The 13280-nt window shown below is 34.9% G+C and overlaps 1 pseudogene; it reads left to right on the top strand.

The window, feature by feature from the left end:
* Positions 1–10039: 10039 nt before the first annotated feature.
* Positions 10040–10445, top strand: LOC102259404 (annotated as a pseudogene).
* Positions 10446–13280: the final 2835 nt, after the last annotated feature.

Below are 13280 nucleotides of genomic sequence, written 5' to 3'. Positions count from 1 at the left end.
CCTGGCGGGGAGTACAGATTTTAGAATCCTCTCTATGTATGTCCAGGAAGGCCATGCAGTAGACAAAATTTCTTGGGGGTTTGTAGAAAGGAAGCGCTCTTGAGAATATGGATATCAAGCAAGAGAACAGAGGTGCATTTAGGGCCAAGAACTGTAGATTTAAAATCATATAACAGGAAATATCTCATACCTCATCCAATCTGATAGAGTAAAAATAAAGATGTGTCAAATGAGATCTTGTTAGACTCAGTGATTTTCTGTGTCATGCATAGAAAGTCTCCCAAGTGTACCTGTCTAGTGTAGGTTTATAAAATCCAGTTCAGCCTCTTATTGGTATTTTGTTTGCATTGAATTATAAATTGTAGGGATGTAAGAAAATTTTTCCTGTGTTTATTCTTATCCTCTTTGGTGGCAGTAAAATTTAAGATACCTCTTAAGTAACCAAATTTAAGTATATATGTTGTCTCTGCTGCTTATAAAAATATCAAATAAAATAATTTCCTGGACATTGCCTCTAAGTTGTTTTCCCTAGTTGCTCAGCCTGGTGTTTCTCTGGTGTGCTTAGAGTATCATTGACTTCCTTTCATAGGCCTTATTGGTCTCTCTTACTAGACTTCAGCGTTTCCTGTGGGCAGCTTCTCTTTCTCATCTAATCATTCATTGAATCCAGAGAAACACAGTGCCTGGCAAAAAAATAGATATAACTGGCTTAATGAATGAAACCTGCATATTTCTGAGAATTTAAATTCTTTAAAGATGGGGACTCACTTATCCATCCATTTTCTCCTCAGCCAAGTAAGCTATTTACATATAGTAGAAATTAGTAGAAACACAATTATGTTGAGTTATTGTTATTTTTCTTTAGTAACTCTCTTTTGTCATGGTTTGAACTGAAGACAGTCATTATTTTTAAGAGAAATTTAAAAAAAATGGGTCATAAGCAAATATAAATCATTATTAGGCATACAGTATGTCAAACATAATATTCTGATTATAAAATATTCATTACTATTTGATCCTAAAGATCAAACTTGCAAGATTGCTTATAAAATAATAGCATATTCTTTAACCTTCCAAAATATCTTTTATTTTTAAAAACCTTCTTTTTGAATCACAGAATTCAGAGCTAGTTTTGTCTTATTTATTGCTAATTTCTCTCGTGCTGTTTTCTTTCTTTTCATATCATGCCTGTAGCAGCTGTTTCCCTAACCCTTACCCCAAACCACAGGCTTTCCCACGCTCCTTTTTTGGCTCTCATTTGGCATCGATCCTTAATTTGACAGATAAAACATGTGTGTATGAATTGTGGTTATGGCCAAGCTACAATCCATCAGGTTTCCCATAGAGGTGATTATTCCCATAGAGGTGATTTACGCCCAAACAAGGTGATCATTATATGAGGCAGTATTCAGTTCCCTCTCCATAAGCCTTTGGCCTTCATGTGTAATTCTTCATTCTTTGGTAACATGCTGACTGATTATACTTAGGATAGCAGAGCTGGGGAAACGAAGGGGCAGCATGGGCTTCAGTGTTAGACAGAAGTGGGGTTTCGTCCAAATTCAGACCCACTAGCTTGTGACCCTGAATGTGTGATACTCAATTTCTTCTTTTTTCTTTAACCTCCTCATTTATAAAGTGAAGTAGTAACTACCTGCCATTTGAAGCTCTGATTCAAAAGGTGTTATTTTTGATAGATTTGATACTACTCATCATGGGCCCTGAGACTGTCTCATTTGGATATATAAAACCAAGATTGCTAATTCTAAGGTATGCATCTTTGGCTCAACAATATTCATAATGCCAGTCTGAACTTTAGTTGCAGGGACATTTCCCAAGTTGATGTATGGATCTAGCTGAAACCATGAGTGAACATATCAGGATTAGGGGACTTAAGAAAGACACACATTCTCAGTAGTGAACATCAGCACCTTTGAATTTAAGGATTTGATAGTGGGTGGTCTAGATTATCGTAAACCAACAAATAAAACTACCATTAGGTTCATTTTGCTATGCAGGGTAATTGACAACTAAATTAAGTTGTTTTCTTATGAGCTATCTTTATTGTCCTTGTTCCCAAGAGCTATTTGATACATTTTAGGTATTCAAGGAAGAATAAATAATGGCTCAATCAATAAATTAGATAATGAATGAGTAATATATACATTAAATTTAAGAATAAATGCATACAGCCCACCTTTGTGTGTGAGTGTGCATATATATATCTGTGTGTATGACTAAATGCTCATAATTTAAAATAAGGCCAGAATTAAACATTCAAAAAGCACTTATTAAGTAGCCACTATAAACCAGAAATAGTAGAATAAATAACATTTTGTAAAGTTATAGGTTTTCTTCCAAATTTAGGAGTACTCTTGCACATGCTATGTAAAACAACTTAATTCTGTATTGGTGTGTATTTCAGTTGCATCTTTTTAAGACTTTCTCTGAATGCCTCTATTACCTCTTAAAAGTCCTCTAAAATTATGAAAGAATTAGAAGACACTGTATGTGATTTCTAAATTTTAATGTTCTAGGTAATTTCTTTAGAACATGTGAAAATTCTTCTTAGCGCAGGTACCTCATACATATATGGGTATGGACATACACTGTGGATTATGCCTGGCCACTTCTCACTTACAAAGGTCCTCCCCTCCCCCCTCTAAGGAATAGATACTTTGTATAGCTGTAAAATAACTTAAATTCACACGAATACCCTCTTAATTTTATATTCAAAGTATATAAGATGAGCTATTATGATTTTTCCTTATTAGTGTGTCTTATTAAGAGAATAAATTTGGTTATTTTTATTGAAGGCAGAAATACGCATTTTCCAAATGATGGTGGAAATTTTAACCAAAGTGTATGTAATGTGAGAAGTTTGCTCCTGAAACTAGAATTCAGGCTATAATATGGACATTGACAGATTGTGAGTAGATACATTTATTTTAACCTCTCCTCTGTACTTGATATGTCATAGGCTAACTGTTATTTATGTGACATTTATGTGTCAGTCCTTAGCTTTAGGACCAGTGTACATTTTTGAAAAAATAAATCAGCAGTACAAAAAGTACTATTATATAAAAAGGACTTTTTAAGTCTGATATTAGAATAATATAATTTTCTTTTTTGTTTTACTCTGAATTTTTTAAATTGGCTTATTTGGAACCCTTCGTAAAACACAAGTGTTATCTCAGGATACTGGTATATTTAAAATTACTGCCAAGTTTTAGTACAAACCATAAGCTTGAGAAATAAAATTTGACCTTACTTTTTGTTTCCTGTGGTAGCAATTCATTAATGAAGGTTATGGTGTAGGTGCTAAGGATATGGACTTTTGTCTGGTAAAGGTTGTTTGAACTTGAAGAGACATCAAGAAGTTTCTGAGTTCATCTACCCAATTCCAGCCAGAACTGCCTCCAAATGATGTTATGGCTCCTTAGGCAATTAAAGCATTGGGATTGTCCTACTAAAGTCTGGAAGTATGCATTTACCGCACAGTGTTATGAAGAGATATACTAGTTCAGATTTATAAAACAATTTAATAGGACAACTGCAGGATATAAAAGCTGATATTTACAGAGTGCTTATTATATGTTGTAGGCAATTTATACCTATATTGTCTCTTAGTTTTTATATACAAAATTAAACATGTTAATATAAAATATGTCTTTAATATGTATTTTCTAGTTACAACAACAACAATTATATCAAGTATTCATAATTGAATTCTTAATTATAAATAATATAAAACCAAGAGGTGGGAGAGCCTCGATTTGAATTCCTGGTAGCCTGACCTCTAAGTCCATCCTCCGTTTTACTGAGTGATTCTAGTTTTCACATGTAGAACCTCTGGGATGGTCCAAAAAGGTCTCCAGGGCATCCCTGGAATGGGTCCTTACCACAGACCTTTGGATTAGAAGTTGGCTTATGACTACTTATCGCACTGCCTCTCACTAGTTGAGTTTATATTAGGCTACCTACCCTGTCTCAATTTCTCCTTCTGTAAAATGGGGAGGAAGATAATACCAACTCTAGATATGCTGGGAGGATAAAATCAGATAGTACAAGTGAATTGCTGAGCACAAAGTGCGGCACATGATAGGCACTCAGTAAAGGTGAAGTGTAATTGCTGCTTTGAGGACTGTGCATCAGATGACTGCCTGTGTTGCCTATGAGCGCTCACTGTGGCCTAACTGAATCCTGAACAGCAAACTGGATGGGCTGATCTTGTGAACTCACCTCACCCCTGGCTGCACTTTGGCATTCCTGTTCTTATTTTCTGGTGATCCACTTGCCTCATCCAATTTGTTTACATTTTATTTAATGTAGATACATTTTTAAATGATGCACTAGCTTAAGTTCTTTCTGAAATAGACAACAAAAAATGAAAATAATCATCATTAATAGTTTATCAGTTTCTCCCATTACTTTTTCAATGTTTTTTTATAGTCTATACAGTGAGGATTATAGTGTAATATGGATTGATTTTCTATATTTTTAATTAATACTATTTTCTTAGTTTTCTATGACATTAAAATTATTAAGACTTTTATCACTTGCATACTTGTATCACTTTCATTACTTGTACACTTAATATTTTGTGAATGCGTGTGTCATATGTTACTTAAGCATTTCTCTCTTGTTGGACTTGTCAACTATCTTCAGGTTCTCTCAGTATAACTGATACTGAAGTAAATATATTTAAAACATGTTTTATTGTTAGTAGTATTTTCCCCTTTTGGACCTCCTCCACCCAAGCTCCTAAAAATGTTTAATATACCCTTATTTGCATTTATGATTATTTTTTCAGATACATGGATATATACATCTATCTAAGGTATAATAGATTAAAGAAACTAAGTATTCTGGCCTGACCAGTGTGGCTCAGCTCTTTGGAGTGTTGTCCTATGTATCCAAGGGTCACAGGTTTGATTCAGGTCAGGGCATACATCCAGGTTTTGGCTTCAGTCCCCAGACCAGGCATATGAGAGAGGTAACCGATCGATCGTTGTTTCTCTTTTTTTCTCTCTGAAATCAATAAAAAGTGCTTTGTAACATCTCCTTTGGGGTTGCTATAAGAGGAAGAACTGTACACCACAGGTGACATTTTCATGTCTATATATATATATAATTTGAGAATAATTTTATTTTATTTATTTTGTTTCTTTTTAATCTTTATTATTGAAAGTATTACAATTGTCCCCCATTGATCCCTTCTAGCCTGCCACCACCCCCTGCCTCAGGCCTCCACCACCTTATTGTCTGTGCCCTTGGGTTATGCATATATGCATACAAGCTTTGGTTGATTTTTTTCTCCGAGATTTAACAATCTGTTCCATGCTTCTGTGTCTCTGGATCTATTTTGTTCATCAGTTTATTTTGTTACTTAGATTCCACATATGAGTGAGATCATATGATATGTCTCTTATAGCAAGTGAAACTTTGTTATTTAATACGAAGGATGCATTTTAAAATGTCAGGTTTGACAAGAAAAGAAAGCCATATGTTTTTGTTTTATTTTATAATAAAACAGAAATATTATATTTATCTATTTTGAACATTCATTATAAAGTACCATACTTAATAAATAATTTTTTTAAATTGAATTTAACCCTCTAATTAAATTTAATTAATGAAGAGAAAGAGTGGCATGAGGATAATTTTAGGGAGTTTTTTTAGTCAAGTGAAGCATGTTTTTCCTACTTTATAACTGTCACCAAAATTACCTTTAGAAAAGTATGGAAAAATATTTAGATATTGTTACAGGTATAATGAGGACATTACTCCCTTCTCATTCTACCCATTCCCAAAAGGGTTGGTTGTCATGGAGTCAGGGCTTCAGAGAAGAGAAAAAAAATATCTGTGTGACAAAGAGAGGATGTTTTTAATCTTTTTGGCAACTTGCAGAAGAGTATGGGAAAGAGAAAGTACAGGGGACCAGGAGTTGGCAGTCAACTGTAGTGTGACTCTTACTTGTAAATCCCCCGTCTCTCTATCCTCCAAACTCAGTCAAGTCTCGTAAATTCATGAACGCTTGCTTCCAAGTTTTCCATTATTTTTAATGTGTGAGAACGGTCTGAGCTTCATGCCAAGGTTCACATGTTGTGGATAGAGGTAATCTGGGAATAAACTAGCATCCAAGAAGAATGAAAACTCAACTGATAATTACAAGTAGCAGGAATTTTGGCCAAGAGTAAGGGCCGGGTCAGGAACTTTTACTAACTGGAATTTGGGGGCATTCAAGGCAATTTTACTTGTACCAAAGACCAGGGAGACCCCAGGCAACGGCTGGGTTACAGGACTCTTCAAAAGTACTGCAAAGGTGCTAGCATAAGCCTTACTTTCTCTATAGTATGGAGCAGAATCCCTGAAGGGTTGGCTACAGGGTGCTAAACTAATAAAGTCCCCATGCTGGGTGAATATCAAGTTTATCTCTAGTAATATAACCTTCTGGAGATTTCTGGTTTAAGGGTAAGTTACTATTTCACTTTGTTATCAGATTCCAGATGTTATCAGTCTATAAAGTGATCTCACCTTTTATTCATGTGCCCTAAATCTGACAGGCTAAATCTGATGGACTGTAGTTTACTAGAAATAGGGGGGAGTGATAGATTTTTTTTCCATATTATCCCAAGTAGTAGAACTAGGGCAAAAAAAAAAATAAATGCTTTTCCTTATCATGGGGGGTGTTTAAGTATGAGCAGAAACACAGTTTGGAAGGAATAAAATAGAGGACTTTAAAATGGTAAAACCATAATAGTGATGACAAATTAAATAAAAATAGTTATTTTAGATAAACTTATATGTACCTCTCTGGTCCAGAAATTGTCCAATTAACAAATTACCCACCTTAAAATATTATGGCATTGAATTTTAGGCATATATGTTTCTATACTTTTCTAGTATTATTTTCCCCAAAGTTGACTTTTCTATCATTTATTTTGCCTTTGTATAAATATAATTTCATATTTTGTTGTTCAGAAAACATTTTTATGCTAATAATAGCTCTAACTTTGATGATAAAATTTATGTTCTTATACATGTATTTATAAGAGTTAATCTATATTCTCACCGGACAACTCAAGATTGTGAGAATTTTCTATTGGTGATGATGTTTGTTGCTTTAATTGCAACCAAGTTAATCTGTAGAATTTAACAATTACATTGCTATCCATCTTAAGAGTTTATAACTCTGGTATAGAATAAGAAAACAGCATAAAACATTTGTACCTGTGTGTTCTGCTTAGAATTTTATTGGTAATAAAATAAAAAAAAAAGACATGCTGACTTTTGTGCTTGGGAACAGAATCTGTTTCTAACCTTTGCTATGAACAGGAAGTGGGAGAGGTGAAATGAGGCCTGGTTTTGTGGCTGGGCCAGAGCACTCTGTGTTCCTAAGAGTGGCATTCAGGTTTCATGTCTGTCTAGCTTCTTGCTCCTTGGAATAGCTGGCCTTTGAAGTCCTAAAAACATAGATTGGTAATGAGCAACATAAAGTCAAGAGTGGGCAAATATTTGGAAAAATCCAAGCTCTGAGACTAGCCAGTCTTAGGATAACTTGGCTCAGATGGTGTAATAACTGCATTTTCTTTTCCCACCTAAATTATGAAGTTTTGCTAATATGATAGTATAAATTTCCTAAATAACAATAATAGCAAAGTCTCAACTTGCTTTTACTTGCCTTTTTTTTTTTTTTTTTTTTTTTTTTTTTTTTTTTTTTTTTTTTTTTAGCTATTGCTATATTTATTTTTAAATTTTAGGGTAGCATTAACTTGCTGTCTAGTGCCTCTTTGGTAATTAGAAGTGCTTTCAGAAGAAAGAATTTTAATTTAACTTTTAGATTATGTATGGAGCTAATACCTTTGAATAAAAATAAATTTTATTCTATTTTATGTTATTGCTGAGGGCATCCATTATAACAAATGTAAAGTTCTGTTTTAGAAAATATGATTCTGTCAGAAACAAATTCCACATGATTTAATACAGACTTATTTCCAACAATGTCATGTACTAAAAATTATATGGAATGACCTGACAATGGCTCCATCTAGCCTTAGGTGAACACTAGAGAATAACCCATTTACCACTGCTATGTGGTCTCCTTCTCCCTATAAGAAAATAAAAGCAGGCAAATTTTGCTAAATGGTCTCAAAGTGAAGACATATATGAACATTTTTATACATTTAGGAATGTGTGAATTCTAAAAGGCATTTGGAGTTACTAGCATATCAATTTCTTGCCTTGGAGATAATTCTTAAAATTGTAAAGGTTATGCAGTTAAAATTGCTATAGACTTTTGAAATTTGATTTAATATTCTGGTGTTTTTACCTTTTAAAAATTTATTGTCTTTCATAGTGTGATTGTCAGAATATAGACATACACCTTATACTTTTTGATAACTTAATGTGCAATACTGATACTTTTACCTAATTTGTTGTAATAGTTATGTAACAGTAATAATGTCAAATTTCAATTGCATGATAATTACATTTGGAATACTACAAATCACTGGAATATGTAGCCAATGAAGGCTGGGTTGATTTTAGTTATGCTGGTTTTATACCATACCAAATTATAATGCCATTCTCTATATTCAGATCTCTGCAAGAACTGTGGCCTTTCATTTTTCAAAATGTATTTATACATGTTTATCACATTTTTAGTAAAGGATACATACTCTCAAAATATACAGAGGCAATGTATACACATTTAACATAAAGCCTTGTAAATCTTTGTATTTGTTGGGGTTCTTGTTCCAGCATTAAGAAGGGTTCAGCAATCTGGAGAAGGGGCTGTGTGTAACTTAATAAGGAGTCCAGAGACGAAGCATAATTTTGAAAGGCATTTGGGGGTCAGAGGAGCCTAGCTTAAGAAACTAAGATCTCCTCTGCTCAGGACCCCATGCTTTTTATTAACACAAATTGTCCTGAGGCAAGGTGGAGATATACACTTCAAAGGGTAAGGTTTCCATATACACAAGCATTGTCAGAATGGGGGAATTTGCCTATGGCTGTTCAGGTGTTTGGCCAGTAGGAGGCAATAATATGTAGATTAAGATGCCCTGAGCTGTCTGGCAGCAAGCAATCCATCCCTTTTCAGGTTTGGGGAAATAAATGCCTTTAGCCACTCCAGATTCAGCCCTGCTGTCATGCTGGAATTGGCTTCCAGCATGTATTGTCATAGATCTGAATGTTATAAAAAATAATGGCAATTTCTTTGTTAGGAACTCCGTTTTTCCCCATTCTCTCCCTCTCTCCCTCTCACAGACACATTGTACACACTCATATATATGCACTCACACACTCATATCTGCCTTGGTTGACTTCTTCCTTGAGATAATCCTGAAATGTTTCATAGTGCACGTACAGCTGAGATTAAAGCGATCGTTTTAAGTGCACACTTTTCCTAGTGCCTTGAACTTGTTTTTCTGTGGCATAGGGAAACAGCTTCGTGCACCTGGACAAACAAAGGTGTTCCTTCAAAAACAGACTTTCAGAATCATTAATTCTGGTTTAGAAATAATTATAAAGGTTAAGTAGACTCTCATGCATGAGGTTTTAGCCCTGGTGAGTGGCTGATCTGTGTTTTGCTCTGCCACTTACGTTTTGTGTCTCCTGAAAGTTTGATTCCCTTTGTAACAAGGGCCCAACAAGAGCTCTAATTCCTCTTGAGGCCTCCTGGTGGTTTGCAGGGCCCTCTGGCTGCGATAATGAGTACTTCTGCCGGAACTCACTTTCCCAGGTAAGGCTAGTGGTGGTAAAGGTAGGGGTAGAAGGTGGGGTTTTCATTCACTTGGGTGCTAAAGATGTGGAAAGATTAGCAGTACATGTAACTGAGTGAGAACTAGGGTGTGGGTGCAGTTCTTGTGTTTAGTGTCAGGGTGAAGAAGTAGCAGCATCTTCCAGGGAGGTTGAAGTTGGTGAGAGATGATGCAAACTACAAGTAGAAGGTATTGGGGGGTTTTGGATGTTTTCAAGCTGCTGCTGCTGCTGCTGCTGCTGCTGCTGCTACTGCGGTTAAGGGACCCATTGCAGAAGGATGGTGTGTGAAAAATGTGAAAGGAGATTCGTTTTCAAGCTGCTGCTGCTGCTGCTGCTGCTGCTGCTACTGCGGCTAAGGGACCCATTGCAGAAGGTGGTGTGTGAAAAATGTGACAGGAGATTTGGTACTGTTATCACCCAAGATACATGGGAAGATGGTGCAAGGGATACATACCACAGAAAGTGGTGGAAGAAAGCTGAATGAAAAATAAAGCTTTGATCTCAAAGAAAGCAAGATTCGATCCATATGAAAAGAAGAAATCTCCACTTGCAGAATTTGTAAAAATTCTGTGCACCAACCCGGTACTAATTACTGCCAGGGCTGTGCTTACAAAACCGGCATCTTTGCAATGTGTGGAAGAAAGATTTTGGATGCCAAAAACTACAAGCAAACATCTGTCTAGATTAGATATATTGGTGAAGTTTCTTGCTTTCTCTGTGATTTTGCTTTCTGCTGTACGTTTTCAAGGCATATCATAGATGTTCAAGTTAACAAAATAATATGTTTTAAGACAAGTTTAAACCAGGGAAGTTGATTCATTCTTTGCTGTCTAGAAGTTCTGAATATCAGCAATATAATTAGTCTGCCTTACAAGCATCTTATTGAACTAGAGGCAAATTTAACAACAACTATATATTTCTGAGAGGAAGGGAGAGGGAGGGGAGATAGAAACATCAATGATGAGAGAGAATCATTGATTAGCTGCCTCTTGCATGTCCCCTAACTGGGGATCAAGCCCACAACCTAGGCATGTGCCCTGACCTGGAATCTAGCTGTGACTTTCTGGTTCATAGGTTGATACTCAACCACTAAGCCACACTGGCCAGGCTGTATATACTTTTTATTTAACATTATTTATATAATTCTTATTATCCTCTCCCTCTAGTTTCCATATATATATATTACAAAAGTGAAAAGGGGATTGTTGATATTTGCTCAGAACTTGGCATCCAGACTTATAATTTTCCCCTCATGCCCTTGTTGGTTGCCTAGTTCTTAGAATCAGCAATCCCTTAATTAATTGCAGCTTCACAGGGTATTTAGGTGAGACCATTATTGCTGAATGGTTTCTTAGAAATTAGCCCAGACTCAAATCACACATAAATTGTATTTATGATTTAAAAAATTGTTCTTGAAACCATAGTGCTAATACCTTTCATATCAGAATAAGAACACGAGAGACACCCCATATATACCCAAATGAATATGCTGGATTTCAGGTAAGTACATGTTACACATATGACCTTGAATTCACACTATTATGAAAGCCAGGAGAACAGTGTTCATTATGATGATATGTAATGGAAATGAGTCACCACTCCTTGGGAAAGCTCTTTGAAGCAAAAATGAAACTTCTTTAATTTTCCCTCCCCCCAAAGCAAACATTTTGATTCCTAAATATATGTTCAGAGGTTCAGGACTTAGCTTTGGAAACTGGCAGCCTGCTAGGAGAGACCAAAAAAAGTATTCTCTGTTTCCCAGTACAGTGTGTATAAATACTTGTCACTATGAAATTTGGAGATTAGATAATATGATGATATACATAGTATAGATAATTGTACTTTTATTTTAAAATTATTATGGGAAATAAAGTGTCAATTGCTTAATTAAAAATTTTTGATTTTTGCATTTTTTTTTGAATTGAGAAAATAGGTATTACCAAAGTAAAACTTATTTTTACCAAAGTAAATAATTTTTTTTTTGCTAGAAATTCTTAACACTATTGTAGTAATCATATTATTTCTTGCTGTACTATTGAATGCCTATGAGAAAAAGGTGGTCAGTTCTTAGTTGTCAGGATGGGTAATGGTGGCGATGAGAAAGAAAAAAAGTGGTAATTAATAGAGACATGAGCTGTCACAAAGCATCTTGTTCCTTTTGTATTTGGGGGGGATAATTGACAACAGTAGACCTCTCACTTTCTGCCTCTTTTTCTCCCCCTTTTCCCTTTTACTTACTCTTCCTAAATAGCAAGTTTCCATTTCAGTTGGAAACTAGTTCAATAAATATAAATAGATATAGAGGAGTATATATGATGGCAACTTTCTAAGCTACGAATTTGAACATATGTTTGTGAGTTTATTTTAGTAGAAAATTCTAATAAATTCACAGATGAATTAGCAGTGCAGTGCTCCTATTCATACAAAACAAAAATTGTTTGGGAGGTGGTGTGGAATAATCTTCCCAGCTGTCTTATGAATGATTTACATTGAAACTGCCACATGCGCATGTCAGAATAACTATTTATTGGAAAATCATAAAAGTAAGCAAAGTTTTCATCACTGACATTCACTGTAGAGTAAACCAAAGAGCCAATGATAAGCTTTGATGAATAGTAAGAATTATTATAATTTTAAAAAGCAATATCAACAAAAGCACAGCCATCTCGAGACAGTGGACCATGGTGTAATGACAGTAGAATTCCTTCCTGAATTCTGTCCATCTGGGCAGTCATGTCCTGTTCTCTCTCTCTCTCTCTGGGCATCACAGCAACCAAGCTTCAAAGCCAAATGAGGAAGTTCTAGTGATGAGATGCTTCTAGTTTTATTGGTATGTAACCCTTAGCCTGAGGCTAAAATGACAGTCTATGGAGTCTTGTCTCATTTGGAAGAAACTGACAAAAAAACTTGTTTAAGATAATCTTGGATTAGCAGGAACATATATGGGTTGCCAAAAATATCAAGTGTCTGAATTGGTTTGGGTAACCAGTAATGTCTGGTGTTTTTCAGAATGGTTTTTTTCTTTAATTCCCAAACATGTTGCTGATATACATGAAAATAATGAAGTTCTTTCCACTGGAAGATGGATGCTAAAGAAGTTGAGTGATTTTTTTCCCCCATCACTCAGTGTTTCAGATAGCCTGCCTGCTTTAGTTTTCACCGTGCTTTTCTTCTATATTTAAGAGAATATTTCACTCTTTAAAATGAAGTTTCATTACTATTTAATTAAAAGTTTGTTCTTTCTTGCCCTAGGAACTTTGTGATTGATAAATATGAATTTACATATATGCATATTTGTATGAATAAATATGTTTATAAAATAGATATTTAAATAGAGCTAGCACTCAGGGTGGGCCAGGCATTATTTGAATCACTTTACAGGTATTAAACTTTATAATCCTTTCATCAGTGATCTTCATATTTTGGGCTCAAAAATATGAAGTTATCCTCAGAATGTCTATGACTTTTTTTTCTGTGATGCTTATAATAGTTCTATTTATGTATTTATGTATCTGTTA

The sequence above is a fragment of the Myotis brandtii genome, unplaced genomic scaffold, assembly GCF_000412655.1.
Source record: "Myotis brandtii unplaced genomic scaffold, ASM41265v1 scaffold237, whole genome shotgun sequence".
NCBI lineage: Eukaryota > Metazoa > Chordata > Mammalia > Chiroptera > Vespertilionidae > Myotis > Myotis brandtii.
This window is presented reverse-complemented; position numbering and strand designations above follow the sequence as displayed.